Source organism: Hyperolius riggenbachi, chromosome 1, assembly GCF_040937935.1.
Source record: "Hyperolius riggenbachi isolate aHypRig1 chromosome 1, aHypRig1.pri, whole genome shotgun sequence".
NCBI lineage: Eukaryota > Metazoa > Chordata > Amphibia > Anura > Hyperoliidae > Hyperolius > Hyperolius riggenbachi.
The window spans coordinates 41,315,180-41,341,763 of NC_090646.1; positions in this window are offsets into that span (position 1 = coordinate 41,315,180).

Here is a 26,584-nt window from a genome sequence, read left to right on the forward strand (position 1 = left end):
GTTATATATAAGGGGAGAAAGACAATGGCCGGAAACTCTGATATTAAACTCTCAGTGGCCAAGCTGAACAATGACAATTATCAGCTATGGAAGTTTAAAGTGGAAATGCTTTTATCCAGAGACGATTTATGGGAGGTTACCACCACAGATAGACCACAGGATAACAATCAGGACTGGGATAAGAAAAACAGACAGGCACGGGCTACAATCAGTTTGCTAGTGGAGGATGACCAGCTTATCCACATACACCACGAAGATACAGCAAAAGGCATGTGGAGTGTGCTAAAAGGACTGCATGAGCGATCCAGTTTAAACAGCAAGTTGTTTTTGTTAAGAAAACTGTATAAAATGCGGCTTAGCGAAGAGCAGAACATGCAGGAACACATAAATGCAATGCTGGAAGTAATCACACAACTCAGATCAATCGGAAAGACTATTACAGACAGTTATGCTGCAGCCATGTTGTTGTGCAGTTTACCTGACACATACACTGCACTGATCAATGCAATGGAGACACGGCCTGAAGCAGACATTACACTAGCGTTTGTGAAAACTAGGCTTATAGATGAGTATGAAAGAAGGAAGGAATTAATTCATGACTCCGTACAGAGAGACCCCGGAACCGCTCTTAAAGCTACAGACACACAGTTACACAGGAAGGAGACCAGAATCTGTTTTCGTTGTAACAAAAAGGGACACTTAAAGAAAGACTGTACAATATGGAAAGCAGAGCAAATCAGACAACGTCCCCATTATACTAAACAAAAAGTCAAAACCACAGTCTCTGATTCAAAGGAGGGAAATTGGAACGCTACATTTAAAGCGACAGATAACTATAAATGTGAAGGCTGGTGCATCGACTCAGGGGCAACCACCCACATGACGAGTGATAGAAGTTTCTTTACCGAACTTGATATGAATAACAAAGGAATTATTTATCTCGCAGATGGAAGCAAAATACATGCAGAAGGATATGGTCATGGGACCCTCGTATGTGATGATGATGAAGGACACAATTTAACCATACCTGTGAAAGATGTGCTTTATGTACCTAATCTAGAAGGAAGACTCTTATCTGTGAAGCGTTTAACAGCCAGAGGACTCACTGTTAAGTTCCAAGATGACAAAGGTTTTATCCTGAACGGCAAGCAGACAATAGCATATGCCAAGCTGGACGACCATCTGTATCACCTCAACACAGTGAAGCAACAGGTGAGACTATGTACACACAAGCACAATGACTGTATGCACATAAGGCACAGGCGACTAGGTCACAGACACCCAGAAAGCATACAAGAACTACAAATGAGGAATCTGACAAAGGACTTAACAGTATCCCCATGCTCAGTTACCATTAAGTGTGGATGTTGCATACAATCCAAAGCTACAAGAGCAACACTTCCCCAAGCTAGTCAGAACAGAGCTTCAAGACCACTTGATCTAGTACACAGTGATGTATGTGGTCCCCTTAACCCACCTACATCTGGAGGCAACAGATACATAGTGACCTTTATAGATGACTATTCAAGATACACAGTCACTTACCTAATGCAACACAAAAGAGAAGTTTTTGAAAAATTACAAGACTACATAACAAAGGCCAATAACAAGTTTCAAAGAAAGCCCCTCATACTTCGGACTGATAATGGAGGTGAATTTACAGGACATAAAATACAAGAGTATTTGAAGCTGAATGGAATAGAGCATCAAAAGACAGTCCCATACACCCCAGAGCAAAATGGAGTAGCTGAAAGAAAAAACAGAACTCTAACTGAAATGATCAGATGTATGCTGACAGACTCTGGACTACCACAAAAATACTGGGGTGAGGCAGCAATGACAGCCACATATTTACAGAACAGACTTTTTTTCAGAACAGTGGAGAAAACTCCATATGAGATGTGGCACAATGCAAAACCATGCGTAAACCACTTAAAAGTTTTTGGATGCAAAGCATTCATCTACATTCCTGAAGAGAAACGCACCAAGCTACAAAACAGAGCATTTGAAGGTGTTTTTGTTGGATATAGTGACAACGTCAAGGGCTACAGAATCCTAAATCCCAAAACAGACAAGATTACCATTAGCAACAGTGTAACTTTTCTTGAAGACGCAAGAGATGATGTAATGACAATAGAGAATGCAAGAGCAGAAGAGAAGATTGACACTGACCATCCCATCACCATGAGTACTGAACAAACAGTTGAAGTGAATGCAAACTACAACAATACTGAACAGCAGTTACCAGCAGATTCAGACACAGGACTGAGGCGATCAACAAGAGAAAACAAAGGTAAGGCACCCGTACGTCTGTCTTACAAGGCAAGCACTGCCACAGTCTGTGAACCTGCAACCTGGGAAGAAATATCTCAACTTCCAGAAAGGGAAGTCAGTAAATGGATGAAAGCTGCTGAGGAAGAGATAAGATCCATGAATGACACTAAAACATCGACACTTACAGAACTTCCACCTGAGAGGAAAGTCATTGGTTGTAAATGGACTTTTAAGTTGAAGTACAATGCAGATGGAACGATTGAACGATACAAAGCGAGACTAGTAGCCAAGGGATACTCTCAAAAACACGGAGATGACTATGATATGACATTTGCTCCAGTAGTCAAATATGCCACAATAAGAACTTTGCTAGCAGTGGCGGCGAAAAAGAAAATGGAAGTGCGACATTTTGATGTGAAGACCGTCTTTCTACACGGTGAGTTAGCAGAAGAAATATATATGGAACAACCACCAGGTTTCAAAGACGAACAAAGACCGGACCTAGTGTGCAAACTTCATAGAAGCATATATGGCCTGAAACAAGCAGCCAGAGCATGGAACATAAGAATAAACGAAGTGCTTACACATCAGGACTTTCAAAGGAGCAAAGCAGACCCCTGCCTATACACAAAGAAATTGGCAAACAGATGGATCTACCTGCTAATTTATGTTGATGATATCCTGATTTGTTTTGAGCAAGAAGGGGATAAAGCAGAGGTACTGAAGAATCTGAATAGGCACTTTGAGACCAAAGATCTTGGTGACATAAACAATTACCTCGGCATTCAGATTGAGAGAGAGGAAGATGGGAGCTTCCTTCTGAACCAAAAACACAAAATACAAGACATAATTCAAACATGTGGAATGGAAGATGCCAAACCAGTAAAGTCTCCTATGGAAACCAACTACCTAAAGGAGATGAACAGCCAAGATATCCTTTTACCAACTAACACTCAATACAGGCAAACAATAGGGAAATTGTTGTACCTTACCACTGCTACAAGGCCTGACATCGCAGCAACTGTTGGAATCTTATGTAGAAAGGTTTCAAAGCCAAGCCAGATGGACTGGAATGCTGTGAAGTGAATCATTCGCTATCTTAAAGGAACTCTATGTTACAAACTAAAGTTACCAGCAAGTGATGAGTGCACCTTAACTGGATTTGTGGACGCCGACTGGGCAGGAGACACCAATGACAGAAAGTCTACCAGTGGTTACTTATTTTTTTTTTGTCGGGAGGTGTCATCAGCTGGACTAGTAGAAAACAGCTTTCTGTTACTCTGTCCTCCACTGAAGCAGAGTATGTTGCAGCAGCCCAGGCAAGTCAAGAAGTTATATGGCTGAGACAATTACTAACAGACTTGGGTCAACCTCAACCGGTACCAACACAAATCTATGAAGACAACCAAGGATGCATTGCACTTGCACAAATGGAAAGAGTTAACTCAAGAACCAAACACATCGATGTGAAGTTCCACTTTCTCAGGGATCTTCAGGAACAGGGATTCCTTGAGTTACTTTATTGCCCAACCGAGGATATGATAGCGGATATCCTTACAAAGCCTCTGACAGCTGAAAGACACTCAAGGCTTACAAAGAAGATGCATTTAACAGACTAAGCCTTAGCTGTTGAGAAGGGGTGTTGGAGAAATTCAACAGAACTGCAGCTTAGTCTAAATAAGAACTGACTGCAATTTATATTCTGGACACTAGATGTCGCTGCTGATGATGCCTCTACAGTGATGTCTATGGTTATCTCTCTATGTTTCTTTTAGGTGTGTCCAGTGCTTCCTGTGTGTGTACACTGAGTGTGTTTTAGCCTGTCACCATGTTAGGTGATCTTGCTGTATGTTGCTGAATCCGAGTTTAAGTAAAACCAAGTTCCTGTTACTACTTCTTGTCTGGACTGCAGTGCTTCATTAGATCCAGTAATCAAGCGCAACTCTAACAAGAACGAGCCAGAGTCATGCACAGATAATAACACAGTAATGAATAATCTTATAGCTATCAAACAATTCCGATCTTGTGTGAAATCCCCGGTTTCCTCTCAGATCAAAGCACGCCGAAACTATCTAAGGGTCTGAGCGCTAACACCAAGCATACCTCCCAACTTTTTGAGATGAGACAGCGGGACACTTAAGCCACACCCACGACACACCCCCAACCACACCCCCTGACACACACCTACTCAATCATTTTTTATATATATATCTCCTTTATTAAAAAAATAATTGTGGGTGGGGAGAAGGGTGAGGGTGCCCAGGGTGAGGAGGTAAAAAATGATCAAGGACCCAGCCGGCGGATGCGGTGTGTGGGATGCGGGTCTGAAATAATATTGTCCCTCCCTCCCTCCAAATGTGCCCCCCAGTGTCCGCCTGTATGTAGAAATTAGGAGCGCAGCGGAGCAGGCAGTCTTACCATTCCTTATGGCGTACCGGGCATCTGGTCTTCTCCGCTTCCTGCTTCCTGTGACGTCACAGGAAGTAGATGGAAGCAAGAGATGCCCGGTACGAGGAGGAATGGTAAGACTCCCCGCTCCGCTGCGCTCCTAATTTCTACATACAGGGGGACACTGGGGGGCACATTCGGAGGGAGGGACAATATTATCCCAGACCCACATCCCACACACCGCATCCGTAGGCTGGGTCCTCGATCATTTTTTTTTTTTGCACATCTGACCCCCCAGCCGCCCGGGACACTGGGGGGTCATAACGTGATAGCGGGACAGCCCCCCCAAATCAGGACTGTCCCGCCGAAAACGGGACGGTTGGGGGCTATGCTATGACCAAGTATTCACAACAGCATACAAGTTGCGAGTGATTCAGCTTGGCTTATGAAGCAGAGGAGACCCCTCCGTCACGCCTACTCCTCTCGGCGAGTGTCTCCTCTGACGTCAGCTGACTGGCCGGTCAGCTGACGCGCCTCCTCTCCGCATAAAGGTCCTGTCTGTGCGCGCGCGCACGCGATAAGGCGACCTTATGTGCAACTGACAGCCCCGTCCTCACCGTGCTACATGCCCGAGACACGGACAGATTGCTAGGCAGAGAGCTGGAGGCAGCTGCGGTGGTAGCGCTGTTCACCGCAACTGCTTCTCCAACGTTTGTTACAAAACCCCAATAAAAGGCCGCGGCCCATTTTATGCACTTGAATCACGAGTCTGTCTTTATTGTATAATTAATGGTTGTTTAAGATAAGAGTGCCCTTATACGGCTCCCATGCACTGAGGCCCCTGAAAATCAAAGGAGGCCTCACATGGGACCGTTATGGGTCTTCTCTTTATTTCAAATTTTGGAGGGAAGTTTTCCCTCCAGAAAAAAGGGCGCAATTTTCATAAATTCAAATTTCTGTTTGGTACTGGATGCTGCTGCTGTGTGTTTTGTTTTTAGGTCAACAAAAGTTCTGATGCCATGATTGGATAAATAAAGTTGCTTGTTTGGCAAAACAACCGATCAGGAAAGGATCTACAGGTATATAAGCTGGCCTGGCTCATGGCTTGTTCACCTTATTCTTCAAGAAAGCTGAAGCTTCCCTCCCCCCACCTGTCACTGGCAATTTTATAGGGGTATTATCTCTCCTGGTCGGAGGTGGCAGTTACCCTATTGGGTAATTCCCAAAGGGATTCATTGGGTTTTGCTTTTTATTCTGATACTGGTCGCCACTCTTGGGCCGTACCGCCGGAATGGCTTGTTTTAACAAGTTATTGTTATTTAGTTGTTTGTTTCACCCATTTCAATAAAGAAACATAACCCAATATTTGAAACCCCAATAAAAGGCCGCGGCCCATTTTATGCACTTGAATCACGAGTCTGTCTTTATTGTATAATTAATGGTTGTTTAATATAAGAGTGCCCTTATACGGCTCCCATGTATGCAATCAGTGTAAGTGTAATTGACAGAGACAGATATCAATAAGAGATACAGTTGGAAGCTAAGCACAGCTTATGATAGTGTGCTGGCTTGCTTGCAATATATATAGAAGACCAGGGGCGTTCCTAGGGTCCTTGGAGATCGGTGGCACCTGGGGGCACTAGGTGGGGGCCATGTGCGGCGCGCGCAGCGCGCCGTGGCAAGAAATGGGCGTGTCATGCAGTGAGTGGGCATGTCCATGGGTGGGGCCAATCGTACATTAGATTAGGACAGTGGTGGCGAACTTTTTGGAGGCCCAAACTGCAACCCACAAGTCACTTATCTATCGCAAAGTGGCAACAGCAATTTAAACTAAATACTATACAAATGTTTTAACACATACATGAACATTATGGAAAATCCAAGTTGAAAAACTGAAAAGATAAACAATTTCATCCATCCTACTCCTGAAAAAATATATTCATTTTTTTAGAACCTCCCAGTTTTATTTTCTGTTTTAAAAAGCTAAAAAAGTAGGTTTAATGCTATTGTCTCATATGATGATGAATTAGCTTTTCCCATAGTCTCGCAGTTAGCAATCATGTGACCCCCCACAAGACAAATTCAGCAATCCTAAGGCCCCTATCAAGACAAATTCAGAAATCATGAGGCCCCCAACAAGACAAATTCAGCAATCATGAGGCCCCTATCAAGACAAATTCAGAAATCTTGAGGCCCCCAACACGACAAATTCAGCAATCATGAGGCCCCCAACATAACAAAGTCAGAAAGCGTGAGGCCCCCAAAAAGACAAATTCAGCAATCATGAGGCCCCCAACAAATCATGAGGCACCCAACAAGACAAATTCAGCAATCTTGAGGCCCTCAACAAGACAAATTCAGCAATCATGAGGCCCCCAACAAGACAAATTCAGCAGTCATGAGGCACATAAATAGACAACATTTCACATAAATAGGCAAAATGCCCCCTTAATATGGTAGACACCTCTCACCTGGCTTCTGAATTCTCTTCTATTGGCTGCTGTACCTGGCAATACTATTTTTGGCTGGATTGGGGATGATGTGTGAGCTGAAAGGCCTGGCAGTGATGCCGTGGCCTGGCTGGCGGTGATGGTGTAGCCGATGTTGTGGCTGGGTTGGCTGGCAGTAATGCTGGGCTGTGCTTGGCTGGTTGAAGTAAATGCTGGCCTGACTGGTGGTGATGCTGTGGCCTTTTTGATAGTGATTCTGGGCTGGTTGGCTGGTGGTGATGCTGGGCTGGCTGGCCTGGATAGTTTAGGTAGCGACAGGTGCCCCCTAATTAAGGTAGCACCAGGAGTACCCCAGTTTAGGTAGTGACAGGAGCCCCCCAGTTCAGTTAGTGACAGGAGCCCCCCAGTCAGGGGCGTAGCAATAAGGATAGCAACCATAGCGGTTGCTATGGGGCCCTGCGGCAGCCCTACCCCACCTCTCTCTCACATAGTCTCCTCAGGAGTATAAAAAGCTGGTAACTGAAGAGCAATTTAAGAACTCAGTTGATAAAATCGACAAGAAACTAGCAATAGTCCAAGATAATATCAAGGCACGAAAATTACACAAATTCCTCTGTGATAAAGAGGACTACAGGTTTGGGAGAATCTTTTCCTGGGCCCAGTTTGCTGGCCCCCATCCTAAAGGCAAGCCTAATAGACCAAAAAAACCAAGAGGTTATTGGCAGGGATGAGCAGAAACTACGCCAGTGCGAATTTACGCATCGTAGTTTGCATATACGCATCCTAGTTCGTAGGTGAAGTTGCAGAACTACGCTTACGAATTTACGCGTAGCGAAGTACAGCTATGCGTAGCTTACGCTTACTATGCGTAGTTAACATGTGTATTGCGTAGTGAACTACGTATGCATTACTATCGTCTATTTTTCCGCATACGATTGTATGCGTACAAATTTACGCATTGGAAAGGGGAATGTACGCATAGAAGAGTTCCCAGGATAAGCATCTAAAGAGGAATTAATGCGTAAAATTTTCTGCATGGCATAAGCATCCGCATACAACATGCTTCGCACTACGCGTAATTGCGTATTTTAACGCATATTCTACGAAATGCATACAAAGCGAATATTTGATTTCAAAGCCGTAGTTTGGCGAAGCGTAACTGCGTAAAACTACGCGTAGTTCAAGCGTAGCGATGTTGGCTGACTACGACCATCCCTGGTTATTGGACCACAGACTCTGAGTCTAGTGAGGAAGACACATCTAAACCACGTCCAAAACACACTCTAAAGAAAAAGCCCCCCACTAACCCCACAGACGCCCCTTTAGGAGGCGCATCGGGTGGGGAAGAGGGAGAAAGAGACAAAAGAGTCACTTGGGAGGACAAACCAAGAGGGAAGGGCAAAAAGAGGAAAGTGACTTACTAGCAGACATGCCTTCTAACTTAAAGACGAATCTTGTGACTTTAACTACAGTACAACTACATGACGGAGTCGAAAGTCTACTCAAAAAGGGCCTGAATTTTTCGTTGACTCATCAGTTCAAATATTCTCAATTCAAAGTCGACCTATACAAAGGAGTGAGAAAACTGAACATTCAACATCATTTTGGAAAAATGAAAGCAGAAGAGACTGCATCCTTGAGAAGCTGTGAAAGAAGTGAATTAACATCTGTGGGCACCTTGGGCTTTAGCCCTACAGGCTCATGAAACGAGAAGCAACTTGGAGAACTCACAGCTTTGAATGAACTCTCTGTATAATTGGCACTGGTTGAAGTACCAGTGGCCGATGATACTATTTTCAAACCGTGTAGGTCCATAATGCCATTCCCAACACAAACAGGTTCCTGTATTGATCTTTTTGAAAAACGGGTTGATAGCGAGATAACAGCCCTACTCTATCCCGAAGTCACCTCTAATCTGTCTCCAATAGAAAGCAGAGCTTTGCAGTTGCTGAAGAACCGTCCAGACCTCACCATTCAGACCTCAAATCCACTAGGGGGCCAGAGGCCTTCGTATTCGAATTTTCCCCTATGACTGGCCAGATTAAATGGGCTTTCAGTAAACATTGGTCCCTCTTACTTGAGGATCCAATACTGAAGAACTCTTTACCCTCCCAACCTCTAATTGCCTTCAAAAGAACACCTACTATCGGTGACATTCTGGTGCATAGCGATTTTCACGAGCATCCACAGCGCACTTGGCTGAGCAATTTTGCATTCACAGGCAATCATAAATGTAGCTTTTGTAAAGCCTGCCATTTGATGAAAACCGGTAAGTCCTATACTTTAGGCCAGGTTCAGTGTAGTGTCCCTTTCTTTGCGACACGCAGAACCAAGTATGTAGTCTATGCCCTGTGGTGTCCTTGCCAGTGTTTTTACATCGGCAAGACCACCAGGATGGTAGAAGAACGCATCTTGGAGCATGTACGCTTGCTCCCTAAAAACAAAGGTTGTCCTAGGATTGTCGAACACATGTCGGCTGTTCATCAAAACAATCCTAATCTTTTTTCTTTTGCTTGTATTGATTGTTGCAGTGCTCCCCGAAGAGGTGGCGGCAGGAATAAATTGCTGCTCAGACAAGAAGCGCATTGGATCCTATGCACTGATGCTATGGGGTCTTTGGGTCTCAACGACTATGTGGACCTTGCATGCTTTCTTGATCCTTGATCCTCTTCCCGGTGTATCTTTATTTTCCCTTGGCTTGCCAGCTGTTGCACTTGGATTCCCAATGACAACCCTTTCTGTAACTTTTTTTTTTTCCTTTATATCTTTTTCTCATTTTTAATAGTTGGTATAAATAATACATTATAGGATTCAACATTCTTTTTGAATATTTATATATGAGGTACGTCACTTTGGGAATCTTTATAGGTAATCTCTATCTTGGTGGTGCCCCCTAGGCTCCACTGCCTCTCTTACTCACACAAAGTGTACCACCTCATTTCCCTACTTTCGTTCACCCCTCCTTCAGCTATCTTTTCCCTTCTTTCCCATCACCTCTCACTTCCACCTTCCACTGTGGTACACTTGGGGTCTCTTCACAGCCCTTCCCTCCCAGGTACTATTTAGTCTGTGCTCTCTTATTTCCGGCCTTCTTTGGCATATTAGCTAATATAGCTTTTAACTATGTGAGAATGCTCCTTAGTTAGCATCTTATACTTCCTCTTTCTATTTACGCTCCTTGCCCGAGCAATTAAGGGCATAGGATGCTTGGAGGTTGCCATGGTGCTTGCCAAATCGTTGTCATGTGAGCGCTTGTTTAGCAGCTCCGTAGACAACAGGATTTCTTCACGCTTCGCCATAGGTCAGCGTGCAGCAGCGCAGAGACCATCCCTCTTTATGGCTGTGTGTGTCACTGGTCCCGGCAATTTGAGGCGCATCAGTCTGAAGTTCCGGACAGGGGGTCTTTCATAGCGGAACGGAAGTGTGCTTCCGTGTACACCTTCATATTCCGCCGCTGTTCCTGCACTCATTGCACGTATTCCTCAGTAGAAGCTTGGCGAATAGCCACGCGAAACGGTCGTTAGGCCGTGCACCTATTGGTACCCACCACCGCTGCCTCCCATGTGCACCCAGACACCGCCAATGACACCTATGGTATGACACTTGTTTTGCTGTTTGTCTGCTTGTCATATCCCAGCAATGTTTAATGACATTTGCCATTCTTTTTTGTGTCAACCCGCTGCACATTAAACTATAATGCCAGACTTTTCCTTTTCTTGCATTTTTTGTATGGGCTTTCCTATGCAGTCTTGAGCACATAGCTTACTGGGTGCTTCTTTGACTAGCAATTATTACTGCACTTGTGTTGCGGCAACAGCTTTTGTAATTCATACTGTGTGCAGTGTCACTGCCAGCCAGGCCCACGACATTCAGTGACTAACTGTATCAGCTGTGTAATACCCATTATTACTGCACTTGTGTTGCGGCAAAAGCTTTTGTAATTCATACTGTGTGCAGTGTCACTGCCAGCCAGGCCCACCACATTCAGTGACTATCTGTATCAGCTGCACATTGTGTAATACCCATTACTGCACTTGTGTTGCGGCAACAGCTTTCGTAATTCATACTGTGTGCAGTGTCACTGCCAGCCAGGCCCACCACATTCAGTGACTAACTGTATCAGCTGTGTAATACCCATTATTACTGCACTTGTGCTGCGTTGACAGCTTTTGTAATTCATACTGTGTGCAGTGCCACTGCCAGCCAGGCCCAGCACATTCAGTGACTACTGTATCTGTGTGTGTGATAGGCAGCTGCACAGTGTAATACCCATTACTGCATATACCTACCTAGGTGTTGGGTTCGGTGAACCCACCTACCTATGTGAGTGCACGTGAGTGCATACCTGTTGACTGCTGCACCTGTGTGGCTGCACATTGTATTATTCAAATCAGTGCATACCTTTCACTTCATTCCCCCTCCCCCCCCCCCCCCCCCGATATGGACAAAATGGACAAACCAGGTTGTGGAAGAGGTAGCGGCAGACCCAGAGGAAGGCCACCTGGCAGGTGTGTGCGTGGTCATGTTGATGTGATTTTGTGCGGCCCTGGCCCAAAGTACAGTGCTCAGAAGAAGGCAGGTCCCATCACCTCCCAAAATTGTCAGGACGTGGTTGACTATTTAACACAGAACACCTCATCTTCCCCAGCCACCAGCGCTACTACAAGCACCACATCCACCGCATTTGACACTTCGCAGGAGTTATTTGGTGGTGAAATCACTGATTCACAGCCACTACTGCTGCAACAATATGAAGGCGCTAAGCAAGTTACACCACCTCATATGTGTGAGTTAGGCGACAATATGGACGTAATGGAGGAGGATGATGATGATGAAGTACCTGCTGTTGGTGCAGTTTTGGAGGTGTCTGAGGAAAGCGAAGCTGGGCAGGATGATTATGATGACGAATATATGGATGCCACGTATGTTCCCAATAGAAGAGATGAACAGGGGGACAGTTCGGAGGGGGAGTCAGAGAGGACTAGGAGGAGACGAGTTCCTGAAAGAAGCAGGGGGAGCTTGTCCTCAGAAACAGCTGGTGGCAGTGTCCGGTGCCATGTATCGCCAGCTATGGACAGCCAGCCAACATGCCCTTCAACGTCAGCTGCTGACTCTGAGGCCACCATAGTGCCATCACCCCAGGGGGGCTCAGCGGTGTGGAAATGTTTTAGTGTGTGTGCCTCAGATCGGAGTAAAGCCACCTGTTCTCTCTGTCTCCAAAAAATTGAGCCATGGAAAGGCCAACACTCACGTAGGGACAAGTGCCTTACGAAGGCACCTGGAGAAAAGGCACAAACAGCAATGGGAAGAACACCTGAGCAAAACCACACAAAATAAAAGCCACCCTCCTTCTCCTCTTCCTCCTTCAGGTGCAGTATCTTCAGCTGCTTTCTCCCTTGCACCTTCACAGCCACCCTCCTCCACTCCACCTCTGCCCTTGAGTAGTTCCTGCTCCTCTGCCCACAGCAGCTAGGTGTCCGTGAAGAAAATGTTTGAGCGGAAGAAGCCAATTTCTGCCCGTCACCCCCTTGCTCGCCGTCTGAAAGCTGGCGTGGCGGAACTATTAGCTCGCCAGCTATTACCATACAAGCTGGTGGACTCTGAGGCTTTCCGTAAATTTGTGGCTATTGGGAAACCGCAGTGGAAGATACCAGGCCGCACTTAATTTTCTAGAAAGGCGATACCCAAACTGTACCGTGAAGTTCAGAGGCAAGTGGTGTCATATCTGGCGAACAGCATTGGGCCAAAGGTCCACCTGACCACGGATGCCTGGTCTGCCAAGCACGGTCAGGGCTGCTACATTACTTACACAGCCCATTGGGTCAACCTGGTGACCGATGGCAAGCAGGGAGTACGTGGCTGCGCAGCGGACCAACTTGTGACACCTCCACAGCTTGCAGGCAGGCCTCCTGCCACCTCCTCTCCTTCTCCTCCTGCTACATCCTCTTCGCTGTCATCCTCCTCCTCCTCCTTGGCTGAGTGGCAGTTCAACTCTAGTGGTCCTGCCATCTCCTCCTCTCCAGCTACACAGCCTTATCTCCCCAGAGCCTACACTGAATGCCAGGTACGACGGTGTCACGCTATATTAGACATGTCTTGCCTCAAAGCAGAGAGTCACACTGGAGCAGCTCTTCTGGCTGCTCTTAACAAATAGGTGGAGCAATGGCTGACCCTGCACCAGCTGGAGATCGGCAACGTGGTGTGTGACAACGGCAGCAATCTCCTTTCCGCTTTGAATTTGGGAAAGATGACACATATACCCTGCATGGCACATGTGTTGAATCTGGTCATTCAAAGATTTGTGTCAAAGTACCCAGGCTTAGAGGACGTCCTGAAGCAGGCCAGGAAGTTGTGTGGGCATTTCAGGCGGTCTTACACGGCCATGGCACGCTTTGCGGACATTCAGCGGAGAAACAACTTGCCGGTGAGACGCTTGATATGCGATAGCCCGACTCACTGGAATTCGACCTTGCTCATGTTCTCTCACCTATTGGAACAGAAGAAAGACGGTACCTGTACAATTACAGTAGCAGAACACAATCTGGGGAGATGGGGATGTTGTGGCCCAACAACTGGACACTGATGCAAAATGCATGCAGGTCAGGGGAGGACTGGCCAGGGGGGAAGGGGGGAGATTTCCCCCCAGGCTGCCTCTCATTTAATGATTTGGGGCTGGTACAGGGTCTGCAGCATTCAGGTTTTTGTATAAGGCAATGTGAAGCACGAGGCTGGCTGAGGGAAATAAAAGTGCAATTACAGAGCAATTAGAGGATGGGTAAGCTGGTAAATGTACACAGCAAGATGCAGAGCAGAGGCTTGCCTGGAGGGTCCATAAAAAAAAACTCTGTCTGCTCTCTCACCATCATAGATCCCAAGTTCCCAACTGTCCCTTTTTTGAAGGGACAGTCCCTCTTTGGACATAAGTGTGTGGGGTGAGCCTTGGGGAATTAAGGTGGCCATCCATCTGTTGACTCAGCGATCAAGTAACTGCTTTAATAATTGCTATGGAATAGGATGAAAATCGGTGCTGCCACAAGCATGCTTAATCAACGATTTGACAGATTTCAGGCGGAAATTGGTCGAATCTGAGTTGCTAGGAAATCTCAAATTTGTTCCCCCTAAATGTATTATGTGACCCCCGCTGCCTGTGCATTTATACTTTACCTGTCATGCTGTCCTGCAAGTGTCCTTGCTGTATTTCTGCATGTGCGCCCAATGTGACTACCGGCATATAGCATGTGGGGTGCATATGTGACACCATTTGGACTGTTTTCCCCCCCGGCCAAAAGGTCCCAGTCCTCCCCTGATGCAGGTTCATGCGGCCGTTTGAGGAGGTGACCAAACTGGTGAGTCGCAGTAAAGGCACCATCAGCGACTTGATCCGTTAACGCTTACTTCCTGGAGCAAGCCGTGCGTAGAGTGGTGGATCAAGCTGTGGAGGAGCGTGAAGAGGAACAGTTACGGCAGGAAGAGTCGTGGGAGCAATTTTCATCAGAACCAGATGTTTCCTCAACACCTGCGGCAGCACAGAGGGGGAGGAGGAGGAAGAAGAGGAGTCGTGTGGGGAAGAAGAGGAGTCAGACTCGGATGATAAGGAAGGTGTTTCTGTGGAGGAGGAAGAGGCGGCGGCAAAAGAACAACCGCAGCAGCTGTCACAGGGGGCTTGTGCTGCTCCACGTTCCCATGGTATTGTTTGTGGCTGGGGGGAGGAAGAGGACTTACGTGACGTCACTCAGGAAGAGCAAGAGGAGATGGATAGTACGTCTGGATCCGACTTTGTGCAGATGGCGTCTTTCAAGCTTTCCAGTCTGTTAAGGGACCCCCGTATAAAAAAACTCAAGGGGAATGACCTGTACTGGGTGGCCACGCTACTAGACCCTCAGTACAGGCACAAAGTGGCGAACCTATTACCAACTCACCTGAAGGCGGAAAGGATGCAGCACATGCAGAATAAGCTGGAAACTATGCTTTACAATGCGTTTAAGGGTGATGTGACAGCACAATGCAATAAAGGTACCACTGGCAGTAATCCTCCTCCCATGTCCACACAGGCAAGGACAGGACATTCCAGCGATCTCATGGTGATGTCGGACATGCGGACATTCTTTAGTCCAACGCCTCGCCGTAGCCCTTTGGGATCCACCCTCCACCAACGCCTGGACCGGCAGGTAGCCAACTACCTGGCCTTAAGTGTGGATGTAGACACTGCGAGCAGCGACGATGAACCCTTGGACTACTGGGTGTGCAGGCTTGACCTGTAGCCAGAGCTGTCCCAATTTGCCATCCAAATTCTCTCTTGCCCTGCGGCAAGCGTCCTGTCTGAAAGGACCTTCAGTGCAGATGGAGGCATATCACTGAGAAGAGAAGTTGCCTAAGTCCCAAAAGTGTTCAGTACCTGACCTTTATCAAAATGAACGAGGCATGGATTCCGGATGGCTACTGCCCGCCCAAAGAGTAAGTCAGTCCCCACACACAGCATCTCAGCCTGCACGCCGTGTGACTGCTGGCTGCCTGCCCCAAGACTAAGTCGCTCCCCACACAGCACCACTGCCTGCCGGCTGCTTGACTGCATTCTCTGCCACCACCAACAGGGCCCAGGACTCCAGGCGGATTATTGAATTTGTTTAGGCCGCTGCTAGCCGCGACTGCTATAATAATTTTTCTGGGGCGTCTACATGCCTGCCTAATTTTACTGGCTGCACTGCGGGCGGCTGCAACAACAAAACAAAAGGCATGTACATGTGCCCATCCCCCTTTGTGATCATTACCTTGCCACGGTGAAGGGGCTTGCGTATCACAATGAAGCAATGACCGCCGGCTATATGAGTGTCTCGGGGGTGGCACACCAAAGATAATAAGGTCGTTGCTTCATTGGTGTCAGACCAAATTTGATCAGCTGGACAGTCACTGTTCTGTCATTCAGCTACATCAGCCGGGCGACCATATGGGCTGTAAAGCCACCATCACCTGCACTCTCGTCAGAATCAGAAGTTTATTTTGCCAAGCATGACTGGGTCATGCCCGGAATTGGGTTGGGCACAGACAGAGAAATTAGCAGCAAAAATAAAACAACACAACAATGAGAAGGCAACAACAAGTACACATCTAACATCTAACCATGACATCTGACATCATGGTGCGCACCAGTCCAGCACGGCCGTCACTACACAAACGGCTGTTTGCAGTCACTGCATACCTTTCATTGAATCTGTGACTGCACATTGTATTATACCTGGCAGTCAGTGCATACCTTTCACTTGAATGTATACAATGATTAGGAGAATAGCGCTCAAATGTCCAGTCCCTCAGGCAACAAGCCTTTTCAGATCTTCAATAGTGACTATACAGTTCATAAGAAAGGGGCAAGTGGTGTACCGTTACCACTCCCCCCCAAAACGAAACGACTCACCAGATGATGCGGCCTGATCGGGCCCGTGTGCGCCTTAGGGGTATAGGCCACCCCTCAGCCTCTCCGGCAAGACTCCTCCACTGCGTCCCTCAGAAGGATGATGGCCTCAGGGAGAAACACAGTAGACGCTTCACATAGCGTAAAAGGGGGGAGGACATCCCACGTTTTATTAAAAATATGTGGGACTGGGGAGTAAGCGATCATGTATGCCTGCAAGCGGCAAAGAGGTCGCGTGTAACCCGAACAAAACCACAAAGACAAAACCGCCGCTGGTAGATACAAATGTAGTGTGTGCCAACAGGTCACCGCGTCTGATGACGTCAGGCGTAACGCTGCTCCGTAGCTCCGCCTTACGCGTTTCGTCGCTATGGCGACTCATCAGAGGCTACGGAGCCATGGGAGCAGCGTGTATTTATAGCAAGCTGGCATGCGCTCTGGTGGCTAACTCTGTCCACTCCCGCACCGCTCACATAATAGGTAAATACATATATGCAGCCAATCTAATATTTAGGCATAAGTAGAACAGTAGTCACATTAATAAATACAACATAGCAAAAACAATCACATAAGATCACTTTGACAGGTAATATAACGTGATAAGAGATGAATACATACAGACTGCAATACTGTAACAAGACCCTAGGGGTCAGTAAAACCACATACATAAGATTAGGTCTGGTGAAATGGCCACAAAATTAAAAGAGTATAAATGGTATTATCCCAAAAGTCAATCAACCCTATACACAAAATTAGGTCTAGTGAACTGGCCAGACAATTCTAAAAAGAGCTAGGTGGTGTTTTCCAGTACGCACACCACGTTACATCAAGAGCTCAAGTAACATAAATACACATGCAATTAGGCACCCCGCAATAGACTCACTCCAGCTGCAACACTGCAACAGCCCACATAGGTACCACAACCAGGGCACCAGGTCAGCTGTTACTGATGTAGCAGTTAAGATCTATGTCAATACTCAGACCACCTGGCTCCAGTACCCCCATTCTGTGTATCCATTGAGTCTCCAATTTAGAGACCTCACGAGTGCGATTACACCCCCTCCAATGCGCCTTAATTTTTTTAATGCCACATACTCTCAAACTAAGAGCCATGGTGGGTGGAGAAGTGCCTCGGTACGCTATGTTTTTGGAAGTTCTTACCAATCTTATAAATATGCTTTCCCCACCTTTTATGTAGGGCCCTCATGGTTCTCCCTATATACTGTAACCCACATCCACACCAGAGTAGGTAAACTGCATACGGAGTGCTACAGGTTAAGAAGTCCCTAATCTTAAACGTATGGCCATTAGCATATGATGTCACTGTATTAGTCTTAACAGTCAGTCCCTCTCTACAGGCACGGCAAGTCCTACAGGGGTAGAAACCAGGGGTCTGCCAGGCATTGATCAGGGTTCGGGGTGGGTCTACACAACTTGGTGCTAAATAATCTTTAAAATTTTTAGCACGTCTATAGATGAAACGAGGACGCTCAGGAAGATGGTTCTTAAGGATAGGGTCCTGCTGTAGGATGGCCCAATGCTTTTTAAAAAACCCTTCTATTGCCCTATATTGACTATTGTACCATGTTAAGAAAGCGAAATCCATTTGATGGTCACGACCACCTCTAGGTACAAAGGTGGAAGCCCTATCGATCGCCCCTATAGGCTGTCTGTGCTCTGATATAGGTAGTAGGGTCATAACCTTTTTCAATGAACCTATTGGCGAGGAGACTGGATTGTGCCAGATAATCTTCTCGCTTTGTGCAGTTCCTTCGTAAACGGAGGAACTGACCCCTTGGTATTCCTCTGAGCCAATTAGGGTGATGGCAACTCCCTACGGGAATGAATCCGTTACGGTCAGTAGCCTTAAGATGAGTCCTCGTCCATAGTTGGGTCCCAGTTTTTACAATCTCTAGATCTAGAAAAACAACACTGTCAGGACTGCTTATGGCAGTTAGTTAGATCCCCAATTCGTTATTATTAAGTAACTAGCCCACCCGCAGCGTAGTATACGCCGCATAAGAGGGTAGAGGGCAGGAAGGGCGTATTGGGCACAGCGGTGGGGAGGGGGGTTGGACCCCCCTCAACTGGGTCCCCCATGTGCGCTCCCCCTCCTGCATAAGCACAGTAGCAGCCACCACTATTAGTAAGAGGCAGCGAGTGGGGATGACTCACCTCTTCCGTGTTCCATCGTGCGTTCCACTGTCGTCACTTCCTGCAATTCCGCACACTGTATTGGTGTAATTTGCCTTTTTAAAACAGAAGGAAATCTGCAATAATTCAGCTACAAGTGAACATTTGTGGTTACCCACAATGCACTGCTGCTAAATATGCAAATTACCCCTTTTCCCCCTTGGTAAGCCAAGCAAGCATCCAGAGCCGCTGGTGTATAGCAAGCATATAACTTAAAATTTTACACAGTCATATCAAACCCACATGTAGACAGCCTGTTTCAGACTTTTGGTCCTCATCAGTACATGGCAGGGATTGATACAGCTGTATGAGATAGGGCTTGGACCAGTACAACAGAGTAACCAAGCAGCTCAGGGTGACCCAAACCACTCGGAATGTACAAAGGGATAAAAGGGACCAAAAAGACCTCCTACTAAAAAAGCAAAGCTTGGTGTAATTTGCCTTTCTAAGACAGAAGGAAATATGCAATAATTCAGCTATAAGTGAACATTTGTGGTTACCCACAATGCACTGCTACTAAATATGCAAATTACCCCTTTTCCCCCTTGGTAAGCCAAGCAAGCATCCAGAGCCGCTGGTGTATAGCAAGCATATAGCTTTAAATTTTACACAGTCATATCAAACCCACATGTAAACAGCCTGTTTCAGACTTTTGGTCCTCATCTGTACATGGCAAGGATTGATATGGCTGTATGAGATAGGGCTTGGACCAGTTCAACAGAGTAACCAAGCAGCTCAGAGTGACCCAAACCACTTGGAATGTATAGGGGGATATAAGGGACCAAAAAGACCTCCTACTAAAAAAATCAAAGCTTGGTGTAATGTACCTTCCTAAAACAGAAGGAAATATGTAATAATTCAGCTACAAGTGAACATTTATGGTTACCCACAATACACTACTACTAAATATGTAATTAATTCCTTTTCACCCTTGGTAAGTCAAGCAAGCCTATAGCTTTAAATTTATATCAGTACAAAGCAGGGATTGATAAGGCTGTATGAGATAGGGCTTGGACCAGTACAACAGAGTAACCAAGCAGCTCAGGGTGACCCAAACTACTAAGAATGTATAGGAGGATAAAAGAGACCAAAAAAGCCCTCCTATAAAAAAAAAAACAAGCAAAGCTTGGTGTAATTTTCCTTCTTAACCCAGAAGCAAATCTGCAATAATTCAGCTATAAGGCCTGAAACACACCAGAGGAGTTTTTCTGAGCGTTTTGAGTTTTTAAATCTGCTGCTAATGTTATCCTCTGGGCTCTATTCATAAAACCTTACCGCAAGTTTTCCGCTCAAAACAGCGGATTTTCCCGTCCATTTAGCAAAGTGGGCATTCATAAAAGCTGTTCCCGCATGAAAATCTACAATCCCCCAGCAGAGCGAGAAATTTCCGCCTTCTGCAGTGTTTTTCTAGATTTATCTAGAAAAAAGTAACAAAATGGCCATTCATAAAGATTAGAGGAAGCGGTATGTGGACGGGAAATACCGCTTCCTCTGATTTTGCGGATTACATACAAGTGAATGGGACAGACCTCCCAGAGAGAGCAGTGCACGGAGGGACTCTGCCGGCTGAAGTGTTTCCGCATGCATTCCGACAGCTTACCGCCAGCTTTCAGCGGGAGATCTCCGCTCTTGCATCGCAGCTTTCAAGATTTCTTTGAATGACCACCCAGAAGTGTGAAATACCGCTGCGGTATTTTCCCTCCAGGAGTTTTCTCGCAACAACTTTTTTATGAATAGAGCCCTATGTGTCTGTGCACACTGGAGCAATGAGGTTTTGTAAAAAACCCCATAGCATTACATTGGGAAGAGCTTTTAGAGGTTTCAAAACCTCTTCCCAATGTAATGCTATGGGTTTTTTTACAAAACCTCATTGCTCCAGTGTGCACAGACACATAGGATAACCTTAGCAGCAGATTTAAAAACTCAAAACGCTCAGAAAAACTCCTCTGGTGTGTTTCAGGCCTAAGTGAACATTTGTGGTTACCCACAATGCACTGCTACTGAATATGCAAATTATCCCTCTTTGCCCTTGGTTTGATATGACACTACTTCTTCTTCTTGCTTGGACCAGCCCCTTCTTCTTGCTTGGACCGGCCCTGGGGGCAGGGCCTTCACATGTCCATAATTATGGTGCTTTGTTAAAAGAAAAGCCAGGATCTCACCACTCCTACCCTCACCCACGTGTACATGGGGGGTAATTGCGTAGTCTCCAGAAGCCTTGTGGTGGTCACTTGTGGTGGTGGCCACACCCTCCCCTTCTCACATGGGCCCTGATTCACAAAGCGGTGATAACTCATTTATCACGCCTAAAAGACTTTAGGCGTGATAAGCCGTGCAAAGCTGAGTTATCACCGATTTGTGCTGCTCTTCGCGCGAAGCTCCCGCGCGCAAAGTTTTGCGCGCGTAGCGCACCGCGCTGCGCGCGCAAAGTCCCATAGGGCTCAATGGACGCTGCGCGCGAAGCACGGTACACTGCGCGTGGGAGATCGCGCGAGTTTCTTCTTATCACGCCTAAACTGAGTTTAGGCGTGATAAAGGGCTTTTCACAGGCGTGCAAACACTTTGCACCGCTTTGTGAATCAAGCCCCTAATCTTGTGTATGTGGTTTTACTGACCCCTAGGGTCTTGTTACAGTATTGCAGTCTGTATGTATTCATCTCTTATCACGTTATGTTACCTGTCAAAGTGATCTTATGTGATTGTTTTTGCTATGTTGTATTTATTAATGTGACTACTGTTCTACTTATGCCTAAATATTAGATTGGCTGCATATATGTATTTACCTATTATGTGAGCGGTGCGGGAGTGGACAGAGTTAGCCACCGGAGCGCATGCCAGCTTGCTATAAATACACGCTGCTCCCATGGCTCCGTAGCCTCCGATGAGTCGCCATAGCGACGAAACGCGTAAGGCGGAGCTACGGAGCAGCGTTACGCCTGACATCATCGGACGCGGTGACCTGTTGGCGCACGCTACATTTGTATCTACCAGCGGCGGTTTTGTCTTTGCGGTTTTGTTCGGGTTACACGCGACCTCTTTGCCGCTTGCAGGCATACATGGTCGCTTTCTCCCCAGTCCCACACCGCAATAGCTTACGCCTATTCTTGTTTTTAAACATTTATATTTTTAATAAAATGTGGGATGTCCTCCCCCCTTTTACGCTATGTGAAGCGTCTTCTGTGTTTCTCCCTGAGGCCATCATCCTTCTGAGGGACGCAGTGGAGGAGTCTTGCCGGAGAGGCTGAGGGGTGGCCTATACCCCTAAGGCGCACACGGGCCCGATCAGGCCGCATCATCTGGTGAGTCGCTTTGCTTTGGGGGGGAGTGGTAAGGGTACACCACTTGCCCCTTTCTTATGAACTGTATAGTCACTATTGAAGATCTGAAAAGGCTTGTTGCCTGAGGGACTGGACATTTGAGCGCTATTCTCCTAATCATTGTATATATTTTGAACTGTAATAGGCAAGCGCTCCGCCTGATTCTACTGGTGTTAACTCAGTCTCTATTGGCCCCAAGGGTCGGTGCTTTGTACACAAACGATTTTACATTGTATCAATCTTAATTGTGAGCGATTTTATACGTTTGTTTTCCAGCTTTCACTTGAATGGATGGCAGACTTGCCCTGCATAACTGATTCCCGTTAAAGGATTTAAAGTTGATTCATTACATTAGGGCCTCAAAAGTCCTCCTGAGTCCTGTATTGTTATTCTTGGTCACTATCTCGGGGCGGGCATGCCTGCTGCCCTCCTTGCCTGGATGTGTGGTGGTAGCCATTTGTTATGCTACAACTCCGAACCAAAATCACACCAGGAAGGATTCCCTGGCCATTACCCATGGTCACTGGTCACAATGGCAGACTTGACCTCCATAACAGATTCTCACCGGAGACCAACCTGGTGAATCGCAGTGAAGGCACCATCAGACCTGCCCTCCATAACTGATTCCCATCAAAGGATTTAAAGTTGATTCATTGCATTAGGGCCTCAAAAGTCCTCCTGAGTCCTGTATTGTTATTTTGGTCACTACCTCGTGGCGGGCTTGCCTGCTGCCCTCCTTGCCTGGATGTGTGGTGGTAGCCATTTGTTAGACTACAACTCCGGACCAGAATCAAACCAGGAAGGATTCCCTGGCCATTACCCATGGTCAGTGGTCACAATGGCAGACTTGACCTCCATAACAGATTCTCACCGAAGACCAACCTGGTGAATCACAGTGAAGTCACCATCAGACTTGCCCTCCAAAACTGATTCCCGTTAAAGGATTTAAAGTTGATTCATGACATTAGGACCTCAAAAGTCCTCCTGAGTCCTGTATTGTTATTTTTGGTCACTACCTCGGGGCGGGCATGCCTGCTGCCCTCCTTGCCTGGATGTGTGGTGGTAGCCATTTGTTAGGCTACAACTCCGGACCAGAATCACACCAGGAAGGATTCCCTGGCCATTACCCATGGTCACTGGTCACAATGGCAGACTTGACCTCCATAACAGATTCTTGCCGGAGACCAACCTGGTGAATCGCAGTGAAGGCACCATCAGACTTGCCCTCCATAACTGATTCCCATTAAAGGATTTAAAGTTGATTCATGACATTAGGGCCTCAAAAGTCCTCCTGAGTCCTGTATTGTTATTTTTGGTCACTACCTCGGGGCGGGCATGCCTGCTGCCCTCCTTGCCTGGATGTGTGGTGGTAGCCATTTGTTAGGCTACAACTCCGGACCAAAATCACACCAGGAAGGATTCCCTGGCCATTACCCATGGTCACTGGTCACAATGGCAGACTTGACCTCCATAACAGATTCTTGCCGGAGACCAACCTGGTGAATCGCAGTGAAGGCACCATCAGACTTGCCCTCCATAACTGATTCCTGTTAAAGGATTTAAAGTTGATTCATGACATTAGGACCTCAAAAGTCCTCCTGAGTCCGGTATTGTTATTTTTGGTCACTACCTCGGGGCGGGCATGCCTGCTGCCATCCTTGCCTGGATGTGTGGTGGTAGCCATTTGTTAGGCTACAACTCCGGACCAGAATAACACCAGGAAGGATTCCCTGGCCATTACCCATGGTCACTGGTCACAATGGCAGACTTGACCTCCATAACAGATTCTCGACGGAGACCAACCTGGTGAATCGCAGTGAAGGCACCATCAGACTTGCCCTCCATAACTGATTCCCATTAAAGGATTTAAAGTTGATTCATGACATTAGGGCCTCAAAAGTCCTCCTGAGTCCTGTATTGTTATTTTGGTCACTACCTCGGGTTGGGCATGCCTGCTGCCCTCCTTGCCTGGATGTGTGGTGGTAGCCATTTGTTAGGCTACAACTCCGGACCAGAATCATAGTGTTGGGCGAACAGTGTTCGCCACTGTTCGGGTTCTGCAGAACATCACCCTGTTCGGGTGATGTTCGAGTTCGGCCGAACACCTGATAGTGTTCGGCCAAACTGTTCGGCCATATGGCCGAACTAAGAGCGCATGGCCGAACGTTCCCCGAACGTTCGGCTAGCACTGTGATTGGCCGAACGGGTCACGTGGTTCGGACCCGAACGCGCTCTGATTGGCCGAACGGGTCACGTGTTTTGGGTACATAAATACCCAATCCACGTCATTTCTCCGCCATTTGTCTGTGGGTTTAGCTTTGGGTAGGCAGGCAGGGTAGTTCTCTCTCCAGCCCGGCTAGCCAGGGTCCCCCCAGTCATTTTGTCGCTGCTGGAAACAGTAGTACACCGCTCAACCACACTATATAGCATTGTGTTTACTGCCACTCTGTGTCTCTGCTGGGAACAGTAGTACACCGCTCACCCTGTATAGCATTGTGCTCTGTGTCACTGCTGGGAATAGTAGTACACGCTCACCCACCACTGTATAGCATTGTGTTTACTGCCACTCTGTGTCTCTGCTGGGAACAGTAGTACACCGCTCACCCACCACTGTATAGCATTGTGCTCTGTGTCGCTGCTGGGAACAGTAGTACACCGCTCACCCACCCACCACTGTATAGCATTGTGCTCTGTGTCGCTGCTGGGAATAGTAGTACACCGCTCACCCACCACTGTATAGCATATGTCGCTGCTGGGAACAGTAGTACACCGCTCACCCACCACTGTATAGCATTGTGCTTTGTGTCGCTGCTGGGAACAGTAGTACACCGCTCACCCACCACTGTATAGCAATGTGCTCTGTGTCACTGCTGGGAACAGTAGTACACCGCTCACCCACCACTGTATAGCATTGTGCTCTGTGTCGCTGCTGGGAACAGTAGTACACCGCTCACCCACCACTGTATAGCATTGTGCTCTGTGTCACTGCTGGGAACAGTAGTACACCGCTCACCCACCACTGTATAGCATTGTGCTCTGTGTCGCTGCTGGGAACAGTAGTACACCGCTCACCCACCACTGTATAGCATTGTGCTCTGTGTCGCTGCTGGGAACAGTAGTACACCGCTCACCCACCACTGTATAGCATTGTGCTCTGTGTCGCTGCTGGGAACAGTAGTACACCGCTAACCCACCACTGTATAGCATTGTGCTCTGTGTCGCTGCTGGGAACAGTAGTACACCGCTAACCCACCACTGTATAGCATTGTGCTCTGTGTCGCTGCTGGGAACAGTAGTACACCGCTCACCCACCACTGTATAGCATTGTGCTCTGTATCGCTGCTGGGAACAGTAGTACATCGCTCACCCACCACTGTATAGCATTGTGCTCTGTGTCTCTGCTGGGAACAGTAGTACACCGCTAACCCACCACTGTATAGCATTGTGCTCTGTGTCGCTGCTGGGAACAGTAGTACACCGCTCACCCAACACTGTATAGCATTGTGCTCTGTGTCGCTGCTGGGAACAGTAGTACACCGCTCACCCACCACTGTATAGCATTGTGCTCTGTGTCGCTGCTGGGAACAGTAGTACACCGCTCACTCACCACTGTATAGCATTGTGCTCTGTGTCTCTGCTGGGAACAGTAGTACACCGCTAACCCACCACTGTATAGCATTGTGCTCTGTGTCGCTGCTGGGAACAGTAGTACACCGCTCACCCGCCACTGTATAGCATTTCTGTACTGCCACTGTACTGCTGCCAGTCAGCGTGTACTTTAAGGATAAGTGAAATGAAGAAGAAATCCTGTGAAAGAGGGAGGGGCAAGGGAAGATGTGTTCCCCCTGACGGTTCACGTACAGGCCACAGTGGAGCACCGAAGAAAACCCACTCAATACCGCCCATGTTGTCCAGGAAATCAACCCTCACAAATCCAAAAGAACAGGACCAGATAATTAATTGGATGACCTCTCAAGCGTCCAGCAGTGGGTTAAGCAGCACCAGCACATCACGCACGAGGTCCGAGTCCTCAGCCAGTTACAAGGAGCCAGTGGGCACAAAGCTGACACAACCGGCAGCGACACCACACACACAACTGCCAAATAACCAGTTCGAATAATTTCCTCAGGACACAATGGGGTATTCGCAGGAGCTATTCCCAGCCCAACAAACTTCCACCTTTCAAAGGTCAATGGAACAGCCAGAAATGTTGTGCCCGGATTCACAACCATTTACTGTGGGAAATGCACCGCGCACTGAAATGCAAGGCGAGTCCGAGGACTTTGAAACCCAAATCCCAGAGCAAGTTGGGCAGGAGGGGTTTCAATTGCAGTCGGTTGGCCGAGAAGATCTGGAAGACGAAGTTGGAGTGAGCTGCGCAGAGGTTGTTCTGGGGAGCTCTACTCCACGGCGGCGGCCCACAATCACATATGACGAGTTTGAGGAGATGGAAGAGGAGGAGGGTATGGACAATGTTGACAGAGACCCAGATTTTGTATGTGAAGGAGAACATCGCCGTCGTAGCAGCACAGATGAGTCTGTTGAAGACCCCACTG